The sequence below is a fragment of the Harpegnathos saltator genome, unplaced genomic scaffold, assembly GCF_003227715.2.
Source record: "Harpegnathos saltator strain DR-91 unplaced genomic scaffold, Hsal_v8.6 scaffold46, whole genome shotgun sequence".
Lineage (NCBI taxonomy): Eukaryota > Metazoa > Arthropoda > Insecta > Hymenoptera > Formicidae > Harpegnathos > Harpegnathos saltator.
The window spans coordinates 46165-60158 of NW_020230272.1; the positions used below are offsets into that span (position 1 = coordinate 46165).

The following is a 13994-nucleotide window of genomic DNA, read 5'->3' on the forward strand; positions in this document are numbered from 1 at the left end:
TACTTATATTTTCACTTATTTATCTCACTTATTACGTATTTTAGGTTTCCATTTACTTGTCATTTTTGCTTAATTTTATTTTAATGAAATACTACAATATATTTTATATTTATGTTTTTATATATAATAGTTGTACAGTATTATTTACACGCGCGCACTCCTGTCAAAAGGTTTACGCAAATTAATAGACTTACTACTTCAACTAATCTACAGAAACTAAAGTTATATCGTGCAGAGATTTTCGTTGGTACCAACGTTATCCCCTCCACTTTTCGGGGAACTGTCGCCTTACCCTCCTCGCTTCCTCTTTTCGACAAACTTCTTGCACTGGTGCAGTTAACAAAGTGCAGAAGTGTAATCAAAATGTAACAAGTGTAAAAACGACCAGAGATATACGATGCTAGCAACTTTGTGCGGCCATTACGTACCTAGTTATCTAACCTAGTTTGCTAGTGATATTTTTTTACGCAATATTACCCAAAACGTCACGAGAATCTTCCATTTTGTCGAATGACGATCAAACGGCGGAAGGAGGCCGGTTGTTAATTTCTACGGATTTTTTCACGGTATTTATTATCCACTAAACTCAAAGTCCTGAAAATATGATGAACAAACGAAGCAAATATAGGACGATACCGATCAAACTAGGTAATTTTCATCTAAACATGCAATAAACGATAATGTGCTTTACAACGCGAAAACATTCATTTGTCTCGACATCAATTGTATTGTAGACCGTATAATCTCGCCGAGATCAACTTTTGACGTGGTAAGTACGTAAAAAAGATGTAGCCACTGTAACATTTTCCATTCTTTCCGGTAAAACATAAGGATCATCAGGCTTACGCCGTTGAATTGCGCTTTCTGTATTTTCTTGCAAATTTTCTTTCCTTTTCTCTTTATCCTCTCAAGTCTCCGACCGAATATGCATCTGGAGTAATCATATTTGCATCAAACGTAGAAAGCGTAACATGACAGAGATAGAAAGTATCATCCGAGCGCGAAGCCCGGACGCAAATTATGTACAGGTTTTACTTTTCGCTCAATGCTCGCTCGTCGTACCGTTGCGGCCACTTATTGGCAACCTAATTCATCGCGAAATATCGTTTGTGTTATCAGCGCTTGATTGCATAAAAAAGTCGTTATAGTCCCCCCGTTGTCCCGTTTACGCTGAAGTTCGGCGCTTGAGTTACGGAGCGGCGCGCGCAGCCGGTCTCCCCCTGCCGCCATCATTGCCGTCGCGTCGGTCGCCAGTTGCAGCTGACCGATGGGAGCGTTCGGAGTGTCGTTCGCGTGTCGCGTCTCGCAGATTCCGCGCTCGTGCGTGTCCCCACGCGTACGTACGTACGTCGTGCGTCGTGTCTCGGTACGCGCTTGTCATCGGCACGCGTCGCCGCCAGTGAGTCGTCGCCGCGAGTGATTCGATCGCTCGTAGAACCGGCGTGAGTGAACGATCCTCGCGCATCCTGCTCCTCGTTGCGAAACGGTGAAAGGCGCGGGACGAAGAAGAGATCCCGGGACCGCCGACGACGGATTCCGGACGGGTCACAGATACTGCCACCACGGTCAATATAGGACACGGGGTAAGTGCTGAAGATTACTCGACTTTTATTTCATACTTGAGACTTCACACCGCGCACTGGTCGGCCGAAGGTTATCGCGATACGATCAACTTCGATGTTGTCGTTAAGAACAAGTGAAGTTTGGCACTTCTTCGAGATCTTTGAATTTTCGACTGTCAGCGAGGTGACTCTCGGTGCGAGTCGACGGCCGAGTCGATTACCGTAGTTGAGAATCGTCTCGTTATTTGCACGTTGTGCAAATGCGCCCGCGAGATGATGCAGCGCACGACCCGGCGCGCGGCCGTCGTTGTTAATTGTTACAAACGCGTTGACATTCGCGAAGATGGTACATACGTGGGATAGACGCGCGTGTGAGAAAAGTACATATCAGCCCGCGCACGCGAGAACGTCGCGTTCTCACGGCTTGAGGTGACTGACACCTGATGCGTCGCGATCAGAGCGTCGTGCGTGAAGATACGATATTCATTCGTCGGATAGTGACACACATTCCTCCCGCAGAGGAGTCGAGCTAATCGTTTCCCGACGTTAAAGTCGCTGTGTCATTCACCAGGTTGGAAAGATCGCTTGTTGTGTCGCACTAAACGCGTATTTTTCTCAAACGAGAAAAACGCGAGAGAAGAAGAGAGAAAGGTCACGTAATTCGCGCTGCCTGACTCGGCGCGTCCTTCCGCAGAGGACAACTTTCGATGCGTGCGATTTCTCTCTCTTCTCTCTCCATCTCTCTCCTCTCTCATCTCTCCTCTCTCTCTCTCTCTCTCTCTCTCTCTCTCTCTCTCTCTCTCTCTCTCTCTCTCTCTCTCTCTCTCTCTCTCCTCTTCTCTTCCTCTCTCTCTCTCTCTCTTCTCTCTCTCTCTTCTCTCTCTTCTCTCTCTCTCTCTCTCTCTCTCTCTCTCTTCTCTCTCTCCTCTCTCTCTTCTCTCTCTCTCTCTCTCTCTCTCTCTCTCTCTCTCTCTCTCTCTCTCTCTCTCTCTCTCTCTCTCTCTCTCTCTCTCTCTCTCTCTCTCTCTCTCTCTCTCTCTCTCTCTCTCTCTCTCTCTCCTCTCTCTCTCTCTCTCTCCTCTCTTCTCTCTCTCTCTCTCCTCTCTCTCTCTCTCTCTCTCTCTCTCTCTCTCTCTCTCTCTCTCCTCTCTCTCTCTCTCTCTCTCTCTCTCTTCTCTCTCTCTCTCCTCTCTCTCTCTCTCTCTTCTCTCTCTCTCTCTCTCTCTCTCTCTCTCTCTCTCTCTCTCTCTCTCTCTCTCTCTCTCTCTCTCTCTCTCTCTCTCCTCTCTCTCTCTCTCTCTCTCCTCTCTCCTCTCCTCTCTCCTCTCTCTCTCTCTCCTCTCCTCCCTCTCCCCCCCCCCCCCCCCCCCCCCCTACCCTACCCTACCCTACCCTACCCTACCCTACCCTCTCCTCTCCTCTTTTTGTTTACGCGTTGATGTTTTGTATTCAGTAGTTTACTGTCAACACAGTACTTACGGCCTCGTTAAGGAATGTTTATTTCGCGATCGTTACCGGTCGATTCATATACTTGAAATTCTTCATATTTCGTATCTCGGTTATGACCGATGTTCAATATATTGGAGAAAATTCAAAGCTACGACGACGGCTTATCGCTTTGCGACAAAATGTATGCTTTGCACCGAGTTCACTTGAAGGAAAAAGGTGTAGGAAATGAGTAGATAAGAGCATACCGCATGACGTTATTCCTAATTTTACCTTAACGCGCAGCTCAAGAATGTAAAGGCTCGTCTACAATAGCTGTAAGAGTAAGGCTGTAAGGTAAGCTGTCAGCGAATGAAAATATTTCATTTCGTGTCTTGCAACCTTACAGCTAATGTAGACGAGCCTTAACACGGCGAACATGACTTATCGGTGACGAGTTTATTCCTTTGCGCGCCTGAGACCCGGCGTTACATGTGAAGTCTTGAGAATCACTCAATTAGAAAGTGTATGTTTTCTCTCTCTTTCTCGTAAGATTTAAAGAGATTAGCCTCTTTAGGAATGAGTTTATTAAAGCCGCAAAGGAATAATTTAAAGTGATATAAATAAGACATCTCCATTACATAATTACATGGTAGAATCTCTCTTTTTATCAGAGAATTGCGTACCACAATATTTATTATATTTTGATTAATAATATCTGGATTTACAGTAAAATATTAATGTATTTAAATCTATATACATCCTGAATGAGAATGATTATGATGATTTCTGCCGATTTTCTCTTCATTTATATTTAAATGTTGAATCCAAACTTAAATTTCTATCAACTTCTATCTATCAATGCTCACAAACATACAATCGCTTCCTTTTCGTCCTTTTTTTAATTTTCAAATTCTGTCAAAATTTCCAACACTAATAAAATATAGTATCAAATTACGGAAAAGGAAAATTTATCATTTCGTTATTTTTATTTATTAATTTTTAAGCCTCTCAGCGTACGGAAACAATAGCTAATAACAAACACTACTATTTGCAGTATAATTAATATAGAGCTAACATTCAACTTGGGATGTGGTAGTATTTTTGAAGAGGCTAAAGTTTGAACAATGTGAATGTATATACAGGCACATGCGTTGGTATAAACGACAATACTAAAAAGGTATTATATATATATAACATTTAAGGATATAAATATTTCTACATAATTCTGTGCTGTTTAATTGTTCAATCTCAATATTTGACACTTTTTGATGACTAAACCTTGAATTGAGATTATATAAAAATCTATTGAATATGGAACGATGAATAATATTTTGTCACATACTTTTGTCCGCGAAATTCTATTCGTGAAAAAGTCTGCGTTTTATTGTCACGTTACTCTAAACCTGGATTTGAGAGTCTTGTTTTTACACTAGTACTTTAACTGTTCTGTTGCAAACAAAACATTTGAGATACTCGGAGTAACGGTACATATATTCACTTACCGCTTACTTTGGGACATCGTGTACTCTGCCGCGGAATATTTGTGGTATCGTTTCTCGCTGATTTTAAAAATGCGACGGGTAAACATTCCGCTGAAATTACGCCGCAATGAACGCTAGGTACGGAAAAAGTCGCGGCGGTTAAAATCGCCCATGAGTCTTAACGGTTTTGCGTTCGGACGTTCATACTTTGCGATTCGAATAGTTTGTATCGATTTTGCTTTAATTAAAATATCGAAGCGTCAATAAACTTCGGAATAAACCGATAGAACACGAAACTGCGAACGGAACTTGGCGACTGAAAGGACATTCGGCAACAAAACCTTATTATTCATCCGAATGGACTTTAATCTCACAAAGCTTAAAGTCAGCATCATAGAATAATCATAGGAATATAGGGACAAAGCATGAAGTTGCGGGGGGATAACCCCCCGCAACTCCATGCCCATTGCGGGACGGTGCGACGAGGTAAACTGTGTCTAAATCTAATTGGTGGTTGTGCCGTATGTAAGTATTTGATACATGCATAGATGTATATGAAGTTGTGTGTGAGTGAAATTATGAAAAAAAGACACATGCATAACCTCTGCAAAATACTGTCAGTGTGATTCTTATCAGAAATGGTTCTTATCATTTTGTTACATTTACTATTTGCCAGTGACAGCCAAGTTGTTGCATCATACGCTCTGAATATGCGCACTATTGTAGCCAATGAAACTTAGGCACAGTCGCCCCCCGCATTTCAGCACAACTCCCCTCGCCTATCTTATGGGCTTATGCTCTGTCCCTATATTCCTATGTCTATGGTCAGCATTCGCTTATTGAGATGGTTGATGTTGAATGTTACAAAGTTGCGACGGATGGGACGATCTCCCGAGATTTCTTCTCCAAAACGAATTTATCGAAGCGTCTGTCATTAATTTAGTTTTGGTCGCAAAATGCAGGGAATATACGCGGGAGGGAGGGAAATATAAATATCCAAGTGCCCGTCATAAATACACAGACGCGACGTTGGTAGGAAATTTCATTCTCGATAATATGATAATTTGAGAAAAAAGTTTAATACGTCTCTCCAAACTGAAATGGTATGCGTTTCCTGGCGCGACCCGTGAGCAGTATTTAGCAGTTAAGGGGAGAATTATATGCGGAGGCCGTTTTCAAAATTATTTTTACGAATTTTTTTAACAGAAATGGTAAGATCAATGGACTTGAAATTTTCACAGTATTCATTTAATGTTCACAGTGTTCATTTAATGTTCAAAGTATAAAATAAATTTTATTGAATCATAAAAAAACCGATTCAATTTGTAATTGTAGATAAAAGTGCAGTCATCCGTTTGCGAGCTCTATGTTTGCTGTCGATATAATTCCGGGCCTCTCTCACTACTCTGAAACCAAAAACTGAGAAATATTTTTAAAATATAGCGGTTGCCATTATAGCACGTACTAAAATGAAGGTAGTGCAGCCAAGTTTGGAAAAATGACTGTACAAAAAAGAAGTATCGAAAATGAAACTTTCATCAACTTGTAATCATGTTTAAAAAGAAATGAATAAAATACAATATAATGTTCAAGGTAGGGGAGAAAGCTACATGTCTATTGTATATTGTGTAAAAATTTCAAGCTCTTCGGTTCAGTAGTTTTTGCGTAATCGTGTCGATAGTTTAAAAAAATGGTGTTTCCAGATAAACGCGTTTAAAATTTTGCGTGTATTTTCGATATAGATAGTAACAAATTTATTTTATACTTTGAACATTAATGAATATACTGTGAAAATTTCAAGTCGATTGATCCTACCGTTTCTGTTAAAAAAATTCGTAAAAATAACTTTGTAAACGGCCTGCTCCACGTGTAATTCTTCCCTTAAGGGTCAGATTGCTGAAAAATCGCGCTTGTTTTTGATAATATTTTGTGACGAACTGAATAAATGTGCAAGAATGAAAATTTTAGTTATAGTTATACAACATATGAAGAGTAGAGAAATTTTATTTATTAACAAATACTCGTATAAATATACGATATATATAGCTGAAATATACTCTTCTTTTTTTCTTTTTCAAGTTATCGTTTTTGCAGTAATATCTCGGCTCTCGGTGGTCCGATTAGAGCGAATTTTAGCTAGAAATCTTGAGGAGACTTATCATTATTCGGTGAATCACCGAATAGAAAAAAAATCGAACAAAATGAACAAAATGGCAGCTATTATTATGAAAAAATTCAAATTATTCAGTTCTTTTACAATAAAAAAATTAATATCTCGAAATGAAATATTTTGACGAAGTTGTCCATGGTTCACTTGAGAGCCATATGAACAAATATTATTGCTTTAAAATTTCAAATCGATACGAAGCTCAGTTTCAGAGAAATCACTGCAAAAAGTTGAACAATAAAATTTCGAGAAAAACGCGTTTAAAATTTAAGTGGACGTATATTTATATGAGTATTTGTTTAAAAACAAAATTATTCTATTCTTCATATGTTATATAAATATATGTAAAATTTGCATTCTTGCACATTTATTCAGTTCACAAAATCATTATCAAACACAAGCACGATTTTTCTGCAATCTGACCCTCCAGTCCCCTTAAGAATGAAAATTCTGAGACACCTCGTGGACGATGTTAATAAGTGCAGTGAAGGCTCCGGTAGCCCAGCGACGTGACTAATTCCGTGACTGTTTGAATAAAGCCATTTCATGAAATTACATTAGCGTTTCGTAATTTCATACGGACACTCGTACGCATCGGCCATGTTGCAACGCGTCGCGTTGCAATTTCATCGCTAATCAGTCGTACAGCGCGTAAAATATTTACATGTACCCTATCCGTTAGCTAACTGTACTGTGTTTGTGTGATTAGCCTAATTAATAATTAATTTCAGACGCGCTGCATGTATCGTAGCGTGTTTCGTTATAGCTATAACGATCGTACCGCCTTACAGTAATTTGCATACCTATTACGGAAATTAAATCTACTGTATCGCGTAATTATGGGCGCAACGCGCGCGTGTGCGTCGTCAAAAGGCGCTTATTATTTGCGCACGCTTATACTCCTCATTCGTATGATTGCGTAGTTTCAATCTCTCTTCCTCTCTTTCTGCCCTTACCTCTCTGTGCAATATGTCGCGTATCCTTCTGTTCACGCAGAAATGAAATGTATCGTGAAATTGTATCTACACACACGATAAGTTTGTACAATAACTCCTACATCCAACTGCGCGTCATTAGTTAATTGCGGTGGGTGTGACTGCGAAAGGAAAAAAGTTAACAACTGAGCTCGCGCGCGAGAGATCTTGATTTAATTGAAGATACGTATACTTTCTCCCTCTCCTCTATCTCTCTCTCTCTCTCTCTCTCTCTCTCTCTCTCTCTCTCTCTCTCTCTCTCTCTCTCTCGCTCTCGCTCTCGCTCTCGCTCTCGCTCTCGCTCTCGCTCTCGCTCTCGCTCTCGCTCTCGCTCTCGCTCTCGCTCTCGCTCTCGCTCTCTCTGGAAATAAAGCTCATCCATATTCATTTTCGACTTGTAGAAGAAGCGTTATAAATTATTCTCGCGGTATCGCGAAATTAACCGAGTACAATACCGTAGCGCCATGAAAGGCGCAATGGAGCTCGGATGGCACGGATGGCACGAAAATAAATATACGGCACCGCTAACGGTGCTGCCACGCCGCCGGTAAGTCGATATCGCGAACGTTATACGGGCCGACGAGCAAAAACAATAGCAGCTAAAAAGAGTGACAAGGAGGGAGAGGAGAGGGCGAAGGGTAACGAAGATAATCCGAACGGAAAACCGAGTCGTTTTCCTGCGAACGTGGACTCGCGCCGGAAACGTATCGTTTACATCTTTTCATCCGGGCGTCGCCGCGCTCGTCTCGTAAGAGAATAAGCGCGTTATTACAAATACTGTGTGATTATGGGTAATCTGTACAGTCGCGTTTAGCGCTCGTTATCTCGTTCGCGAAACGAGCTGCGCTCGTAGCATTTTCCTTTCATTATCTTATGCCGCTACGCGCGCGCGCGATTCACCGTTTCGTTACGATAACGCGCTCGTTCGGTGCGGATAAAGATAATTTTTTAATGAGAGAGCGAGGCGACGTGAGGTGTTTAAGCGTCATACTAACAGGGATAATCAGGTTAATGAATTAATCGTAGCTTCTCGGACGCTTCGATCCATAGACGGAAGAAATCTCATCTCTCTTTAATTTTGGATATAGTCGGATATTGTTCGGTTATTATTACGTCAAAGGGCGCTGCTTTAGTTAAAAATTGCTCGATTGCAATCAGCTCGTCAGGAACGCGTGAAAATTATATGCATCGCGCGGCTCGAGTCCTTCGCGCGACTGAAGGATTTTGCAAGATTCAGAATCTTTCCTCGATGCGTGCAGATGTGTGATTAAGTCGCGTTACGCAAATCTCGACTCGCAGATTAAAAGCCACGAGTTTGCGGACCGAAACGTCCGGGAAGCGAAGATTAAGACTCAAGGTTCGGGCATATCCGAGAACCTCCGTGATTATGAGTTATCCCGCTACCATGTCGATTCTGTTTTTAACTCGGCAGACCTTTGGACGCGCGAATTCAAACTGCATTTACTTCGTTCTTCTTACATCGCACAGTGACAGGCATAAAACGCGCCGCGAGGACTGTTCTGCGCGAGCGCCACTTTACTCCTTTCTGTCTGCTCTCTGTTTGTTACTACACGATAAGAATAATTAACTAGTTTGCACTCGCCGCATATGTATCGTCCGGGAGGCAGGAAACTTATCGCGGCGGCGGCGCGGCGCGGGAACTACTTTTTATTGTTTTAGGACGCGCCACACGCGCGCGCGAGATACTCTTTCGCGAGTTTCATAAGCCGTAGATAAACAGCGCGCACGGGGCCGCAACACGCGTATCGTAACCGTATATCGTTTAAAGGCTCCCCCTCCTTCCCTCCCCCTACTTGTTAAAATTTACGAGAATGGATAGCTCCCGTCGCGTATACGCGTAACGCGATAACCGCGCGAAAGTAAAGCCGCGATACTTGGCTGACGCGTGTGCTCCGAAACACCACGGCGCTGACCACGATAATGAAGATAATAACCCACTTGGTTATCTCATCTCGCGCGCGACTGAGCCGTTTAATCGCGCGGACAATGCGCGCGAACAGTACCTGCCGTGCGTCTTAATCGCCGGCAGCCCGAACACAATCCGTCGTCTGAAAATTTGATAGCGACAAAACGGGCCGTTGTCCGGGCTGTCCGCCCTCCCCCGGCCCCCGCGCGATAATTGCCGCGACTGTCCGCGACCCGGGCACAATAGCGCGCAGGTTAAAACCGGACAATCCCGGTCGTCGTTCTCGCTCGCGCGCTCGTGCGCCATTTTGAATGGTTAACGCATGTACACGCGAAAATCCACACACAGTGTCCTTGTTTCCGACGTTTGAACACGGACGCGACGGCGACGGTGTTATCCATAAATCAAGGCTGGCGCCGACCGTTGTGATACACCGTCGTCGTCGTCGTCGTCGTCGTCGTCGTCGTCGGTCGTCGTCGGTCGTCGTCGTGCCACCAGTGAATCGTGCGTACGCGGATATCGATAAAGCTACGCGCACGCGTGCGTGTCTCGTCGTTATGTCCCTAAGCGTGATCTAAGCCGTGAGAGACGCATCCTGCGTTCCCCAGACGGGGGGGGGACATGTCTACAAAAGAGAAGATAGATGTATGAGACGACGAGACGGCGGTGCCCGTAACGATATCCTCATCCTCGTGCGTTGTGCAAGCGGCTTAACGCACGGCGCAACCTCATCCCAGCACTCGTGTACATATTCCTCGCGTCCGTATTCGATACACGCGCATATGTACCCCAGCACGGAGAAAGAAAGCCGGCCCCTCGAGATCGAGCCCCGTGGAGGACAGTTTGTTTGACCAACTTGTTGCGGAGGTATGTGTACGTCCTCGCCGCGCCGCGCGCGCGCGTGCGTCCGGATCGAACGGCGATATTATTGCGTCATTGCGCTACAACGAGCCGCGTTCGTTCTCGCGTCAGTTCTCGGTGCAGTGGTTATCTCATCGTGGCTATCTCTCGATGATACCGCGGAAGAACGGCGGGTCTCTTGAAGAGGGGAACTGTGACACACACACACACACACACACTCTCTCTCTCTCCCCCTCCCTCTCTCTCTCCCCCTCCCTCTCTCTCTCCCCCTCCCTCTCTCTCTCTCTCTCTCCCTCTCCCTCTCTCTCCCTCTCTCTCTCCCTCTCTCTCTCCATCTCTCTATCTCTCTATCTCTATCTCTCTCGCGAAGAGAGGAAGGAAGATTCTAAGGCTCGCGCTCTCCTACAGCGGCCGCCTTTGCCTTCCCTATTTTATCTCGGCTCGTACACCCGTGGACAACGATTCTCCTCGCCTTAATCTAGAAAAGCATGTCCGAAGGATGTCGTAAGATAAATGTCCCAGTAATACGTAGGACGTTTAAACATAGGTCGTCACAAAAAATACCAATATATATGATATCAAGAATAGTTTTAACATAAATATTTGCATTTATTCGAAAATTTTAGATATCCTTAAATAGAGAAAAATGATTTAAACCAATGTATATATCTGTTATTAATGAAATATTTACGCAGGTAATGAAGTGCATTACCAGTACCAGTGATCGGGCAGTTGAAATAGGTTATGACCCAATGTTCAGATATAATTTCTCAGTCTCGCAATTAGAAAATGATTATATGTGCTGACGGGAAATAATATAAATGTAGATGCTATCTCTTGAGGAAATTTAACGATTGACCATTATTTTGTCAAACCATATAGGTACATACTCGTTTAATTAATTTTTATTTTAATAGAAAAGTATTAAATTGGGTATATTTTTTTCCAACTAATCAAATATTGGAGTTTTTTCTTTTACAGTAATTATTACTTTCATTCATTATTGTTAAAGTAAATAGTAAATATTTTTTTTTCAAAGCGGTCGGATACTGGGACGTGTATCCGGCCATTGGGACGTCGTTTACCTTATAGTATGATAAAAGAAAGATGAGTGTGTGTATGTTTAGATATACATATACAGGATGTTGATAAGAAGGGCAGGTAATACTTACAAGATGGAGGAAAAAATCGTGATAAACATGGGTCGGAAAATTAATACCGTCGGAGTTATAAACAATTATCCATTTTAATTAAAATAAGTGACTCATTCGCTTCTGGTGCACGGTCATGTGTGAAATGCATTTCTGCCTTTTTCTGAACAGAGAGTAACGCCATGTCATTCTTACCGTACCTACTGTGAAAATGTTGTAATAGCTCTCTGCAACTGTCTACTGTTTACGAGGATACGTAATTAACATATCATTTGCTTGGGATGAAGCGTGTGTATAAATGGAAAGAAAATAGATTCGTTCGTTTACATTCCGAGCAAGAGCGAAGAGACTTTTCCAAGGATAAGCGTGATTCTCTCTTTACCGATAAATAACACAAATAAGACAAATTACATCAGAGAATATAAAAGCACCAGAGGCGCGAGTAAGTCTCTTGCTTTAATTAAAATAAATAATTGTTCATAACTTGGATAATATTAATTTTTCGACCCGTGTTTATCAAGATTTTTCTCCTCTATTTTACGAGTACTATCTGCCCTTGTTGAATCTTTTCTTTAAACATCCTGTATATATATCGTTTGTTAAACATTTTTTTGTGATACACATCGGTGCTTTGGTATTACATATTAATGCATTCGTTTCGCGAAGTGTGACTCTTACACGCCTGATTCTACTTGAAATAGAATAAGCATCTTCCGGATTTGACCTTTTTTCCATCAAGCATGAGACGAATCGTTGTTCCTTTCGCTGCCTTTGATTCGCGAAATCTCCCCGATATAGCTTGTGGGTGATACAGATTTCTAATTTAGATCCAACGTGGGAAGGAAAATGTCCTCGTTCTCTCGCGCGGCGCACGGAGATTTACGGGCAGCGCGAGAGAGCCTCATTTGAAGGACTGTGAAGTCGGCGAAAAACGTATTTTCGTCAACACACAATCGTCGTGTAGACTCGTGTGCACGCGGCCGACGGGCAAACACGATTTCCGCGCGGATAGTCTCTCGATCGAAGATCGATTGGGCCGACCGACCATCTAAAACGCGCGCCGGCGCGGCGCGGCGGGGGAAGAGATCGCGAGCGGAGGTTTAGCGTAAACGCGGTCGGCACCGTTCCGCAACAACGTTTGTGCCCGCGCTGCGAATTCAGCGCGGTGGTATCGCGCTCTCCAGCCGAGGCCGACGATCATTCACGGTTGTTCTGTTTCCGATAGTTAAACTCCACCGCTGCCTTACGCACATGACGTAAATCACCGGGCGCAATCTCGGTATCTCGTAATTTACGGGGTGAACGGCCCGACTGAGTTCTTGCATGTATTCTCGTCGCGGACTGTGCGGAGTATTTTGTGAAAAAACGGACAATTTAGATCGCTTGTTTTCGTTCGATTCGATCGCGATCGTTTCCGTCGCGTCTTAAACGCGCCGCGCCGCGCCGCGTTACGCGAAATGGATTTCCGCAGGAAAATTGATAAGCCGTCGCGCCGATGTAAAGGACGGCGAATGAATGAGATTTGCCGGGAGAGGTCGGGAATCTGCGTTTATCTCTCGCCGGGTTGAAGGTAATCAATTAAATTTGTCGGCGTTTAATTAATTGGTCGCCATTTCTCCGACTGCTCGAAATTTATCGCGGAAAGCCCGACGTGTTACAAACGCGCGGAGTGACTCGATGCGACAGAGAGCGGCTTCGCTTACCGCGTGTAAGTTCTTCGCGACACGCCGAGCGGGCGGTCGTTAAGCTCGTTAATGAATCGTCGACTGGTCGCATGTGCGGCGCGTTTCTATTAAATAGGTCATATGCGTAAAATGTACCGCTGTTCGCCGCGCGCGCCAGAGCGTCATGAAATATTCATCGCTTCTCGTGGCACCGCGACGCATTTATTTCGATCTCGAGTCGTCTCGAATCTTGCGGAATCTCTCTTCTGCCCACGTCGTAACTCGCCAGGCGGACGAACGAAAAGCTGAAACTCACTTTAACCGAAAACCGCTCGCCGCGTCCGGCTTTAGCTTTCGAGCCGTCGAACGATCGAAAATTTAAAGCGCCGGCGAATCGAGTTTCTCTCATCGGTGCAAATAAATACGTTACCCTCATAACTTCATTTACAGAAGAGTTCACTTTAACCGAGTTTTAATTCAAGCTTTAGTTACCTAGATACTTAATGTCGGGGATTAAGAAGTTATGAGAAAAATGCTATCCCCTTAAATTTTCTCCTCGGCGCAAGCTCTTTGCTCCAAATTGGCTGAGGGAAAAAGATTCAAGAGTAAACCTGCCCCTCGGTTCGTGTACTCCGCTTTATAACGTTCCGCAAATTCTTGACGTTTGCTTTGACAGCTTTCGGTCGAGACGCCATTGAGATTCGAGCGAAGAAAAACTGCAGCGATCGTCTGTTTTTTGGTGTTGCACTTTTCTTTGCCTTCTCCCTCGGATTACCCGT

The 13994-nt window shown here is 43.6% G+C and overlaps 1 long non-coding RNA gene across 3 annotated transcripts in view; it reads left to right on the forward strand.

The window, feature by feature from the left end:
• The first annotated feature begins 517 nt into the window (after positions 1–517).
• LOC112589303 (uncharacterized) overlaps positions 518–13994 on the forward strand; it is a 44449-nt gene continuing 30972 nt past the window's right edge. Inside the window, exons 1-3 of one of the 3 annotated variants that reach the window (XR_003113434.1) lie at positions 527–648; positions 735–769; positions 1120–1583. This is a non-coding gene — a long non-coding RNA (uncharacterized LOC112589303). Of the gene's footprint in view, positions 649–734; positions 1584–13994 lie in introns of all 3 variants that reach the window. The other 2 variants (XR_003113435.1, XR_003113433.1) reach the window with 2 other exon arrangements.